Source organism: Hyaena hyaena, unplaced genomic scaffold, assembly GCF_003009895.1.
Source record: "Hyaena hyaena isolate Hyena2069 unplaced genomic scaffold, ASM300989v1 scaffold_1019, whole genome shotgun sequence".
Taxonomy (NCBI): Eukaryota; Metazoa; Chordata; class Mammalia; order Carnivora; family Hyaenidae; genus Hyaena; species Hyaena hyaena.
Genome location: NW_024081642.1, coordinates 100,150 through 104,375, shown reverse-complemented (window position 1 = coordinate 104,375; position 4,226 = coordinate 100,150).

The following is a 4,226-nucleotide window of genomic DNA, read 5'->3' as shown; positions in this document are numbered from 1 at the left end:
GCAAATCAGAGAACTCTAGATGCTGGCGAGGATGTGGAGAAACGGGCACCCTCCTACACTGTTGGTGGGGATGGAAACTGGTACAGCCCCTCTGGAAAACAGTGTGGAGATTCCTTAGGAAACTAACAATAGAACTCCCCTATGACCCAGCAATAGCACTGCTAGGAATTTACCCAAGGGATACAGAAATGCTGAGGCATAGGAGCACATGGACCCCAATGTTCATAGCAGCACTCTCCACAATAGCTAAAACATGGAAAGAGCCTAAGTGTCCAACATCGGACGAATGGATCACAAAGATGTGGTTTATCTATACCACGGAATACCTCATGGCAATGACAAACAATGAAATCTGGCCATGTGTAGCAACATGGATGGACCTTGAGGGTGTTATGCTGAGCGAAATAAGTCAGGTAGAGAAGGACAAATATCATATGTTTGCACGTATAGGAGGATTAAGAGGAACTTAACTGAGGAACAAGGGGGAGAAGAAGGGGGGAAATGGTGGAGGAAAGGGAGAGAGGCAAACCATGAGAGACTCTTGAATGCTGACAAAAACTGAGGACTGATGGATGTGGGGGGAGGGGGGATGGGCATGGAGGAGGGCACTTGTGGGGATGAGCACTGAGTGTTATGTGGAAACTAATTTGACAATAAACTATTTGTAAAAAAAAAAAAAAAGAATAGGGAAGGAATAGGAGGGTTCATTTCTGGAAACTGTCCAGTGTTTCAGTGTCAAGGAAATTGATTGATTTCTCCTTTCCACAGGCTGATGTAGTCCAGCACCTGGGCCAAAAGACTTGATTTGGGACTTAAAAGGTTTTATTTCCAAAGTGACAAGAAATGGGAGTCATATACTTATTGGGTGCCAAAAATTAAAATCAAAGAAGCCAAGGATTATTTTTTAAGTACCATTAGAGTAAAAGTAGAATCATGAGAGGAAAAAAAAAGGCTTAGAAGCAGGGCAGAATTTGTTTGGAGCAGGGCAGAGGAGAGCATAAAGAAGAGTAGAGGAAAGGCGAGAAGGCAGAGTAGAACACTGGCTTATTTTATGAGTTCGTGGCCACATCGTACATGAGTTAGTGACCTGGTTTAAATGTACACAGTTGGTTGCACAACATTTAACCAATTTTGTCACAAATAAGCCCTGAAAAGATACCTGATCTATACTGTAGTACAGACAAAGATTCCATCTTTAAAGGGTACAAGGGGAAAGTTGAAGGGCTTATGTGTCTTTTGTCAATGACATTAAAACTTTCTTGGGTTAGGGATATTCTTTGTCTTCCCAGTTTCTATTAGTGTCCTGCATTGGATCTATAATTTCCAATTTGCTTGTGTATATTCTCTTTTGAGGCTAACAAATTCTTTGAGTTCATTAGTCATCATGAAAAGTAGCCCTTCCTTTTGTTTCTTCTTTTCACCCATTTTTGAACGTTATTTCTGGTCTTTGCTGTTGATAAATCCTCTTTACCTAGTGCATTTTACTTGGCAGCTACCCTTCCATCGATCAATCTACAACCAACCTGGGAATGCATTTTGAGCTTCTGTTATGTGCTCAACATGGTGTTAGACATTGTGGGGGAAATAACAGAAGGAAAAACATCATCTCAGTTTACAAAAAGCCTAAGAGTTTGTTGGAGATTGCTTGGAGATGGGAAGATTTTAGAGAAACATAAATTTATATAATCAATAGTAAAGTGGCACTTGGCTGGCTCAGTTGGTGAAGCATGTGGCTCTTGATATCAGGGTCATGAATTCAAGCCTCAAATTGGGTGTAGAGATTGCTTAAATAAATAAACTATTAAAAAAATCAAGATCAGGGGCGCCTGGGTGGCTTAGTCGGTTAAGCGTCTGACTTTCGCTTAGGTCATGATCTCGCGGTTTGTGGGTTCGAGCCCCGCGTCGGGCTCTGTGCTGACTGCCAGCTCAGAGCCTGGAGCCTGTTTCAGAGTCTGTCACCCCCTCTCTCTCTGACCCTCCCCTGCTCACGCTGTCTCTCTCTCTCTCTCCTAGAAATAAATAAAACATTTAAAAAAAAATCAAGAGCAGAGACTGCAAGCCTTCTAGGTCAGTGGTCTCATACATTAGTATGCTTCGGAATCATCTGTGATCAGTTAAACATACAAATTCCTGATCTCCAGCGATCCTGATGCTGCAGGGTGCAAGTGATTCCCAAGAATCTCCATTTTATCAAGATTTCTAGGTTATTCTCCTCTCGGAGGTCCCCATATCATATTTAGAAAGCAGTGGGCTAAAAATTTCTGTGAAAATGGGGAGAAACATAAGGACTGGGAATGACCAGAGATGGTTTGATTGGAATCAGGAAAGGTGAGCTGAATTTGGAGAAGAAGTGATGTGAGACGACTTAGAAAAGGGATACTGGGGGTGAGGATGAGAATGGGATATATTGCAAAGACTGGCTAGCTATTCACCAAATCAGTTTTCTTTTATTCCTAGGCACATGAACTACATTTTTAGCCTCCACACAAGAAAGTATGACAATTTAACTGAATTCTGGCCAATGGAATGTGGGTAGAAGATGTAGTGTAACTTTTAATACTGGCCCATAAAATTCTCCCATATGATCTCCTAGTGTTTATCTTCTCCCTTTTACAGGTTAGATGTTGATGCCTTAAATCAATGGAATTGATGTAGTAAAGCTGACACAGCCTCCACCAGTGTGGTTGCACAAATAACTGTGACCATCCCTCTCCCATAAAGAACATCCATTTTGGGGGCGCCTGGGTGGCTCAGTCGGTTAAGTGTCCGACAAACTTTAGCTCAGGTCATGATCTCGTGGCTCATGAGTTCGAGCCCCAAGTCGGGTTCTGTGCTGACAGCTCAGAGACTGGATTATGTGTCTCCCTCTCTCTCTGCCCCTCCCCCACTCATGCTCTCCCTCTGTCTCTCTCTCTCTCTCTCTCAAATAAATATTAAAAAATTAAAAAACAACAACAACATCCATCTAGACTATTTCACTTGAATAAGACTTCTATTGTGTTAAGCTACTGAAATTTCAGGGTTTATCTGTTAAAGCTTCTAGTATTAAAGTTAATATTTAAGGGGACCATGCTGACCAAGGCAGAGAGTTTCTGGGGGTAGTCATCATTGTCTTTCTTAGGATTTTTATAGGCTTTTCATTACCCAGAATTAATGCATAAACACTAGTCTTTCAGGTCAATTGTCCCATGAATCCTAACATTTTTGAGATGCTTTGTATGTATTTCTATGTGATCTTTATTGATCAGGGATCCTACCTGGACATTCTTTTACCCCTTAGTCCCTTTGCCAATAAGGAGAGTATCTGAAAACAAATATTCTACTGCAATAGAAAGTTAGTTTCCTTGGACCCTTTGAAGTCCTCTTGGATAAGGGAAATGTAGCTTAAAGCACAGTAACATGCTTTGGAAAGGACTTAATTCATCTTCCACCAACATCCTGACCTTTCCCTGCTCCACACCTGCCTAACGGCTCCTGGGAAGTAGGTTGGCTGGCTGCAGTTAAACTCAAGCGCCTCCTCAAGCACTTGAAAAACAGCTTTGGCATAATGATGCTCCTGCTCCTACTCCATAGAAGGGAGGTGAAAAGATATTAGCAGTTGACTTAGAAACTTGTGAAGGTCTTACCACTTGAATTCCCCATAATTAGTTGGTTGCTTAATTGTTCCCGGTTATGGGTGTATTATTTATATTTTTTCACAGAATCTGTCACTTTTATATTTATTTTATTTAATATATTTTATTATTTTTTTAGTAGAAAACACTGAGCTTTTTTCAATGGGATGGGTATCATCTACCCCTGTGTAATTCAGAGTTTATCTTGCCTGGCAACTTCTCACACCACCGTCTTTTTTTCAGGGATGGATGCAGCAGAACCCTGCTGACTGTTTGCATTTATCAGACTTGTTAACTGGACCAGTCCTGCTATTGGATGCTGTTTAAGGTATGATCTAGAGGCCCTTGTCCTATATCAAGTTTTTTTTTTTTTTTTTTTTCCCTGACAAGAAAGATCTCTCCCTGCCTGGCTGGCTTTCTAGTATTTTCATTATTGAAGTAACTATGGGGGCCATAACATTATCTCCAGAAAGTTTTCAGTCAAGACACAATAAATTACAATCCATAGAGTAACCCATTAACCACTAACAAAAGTGAGCTTATGAGCATTGCACGGAAAATAAGACATTGATAGAATGGTATTCAGGGTGGAAAAAACTGAGCAAATAGTGT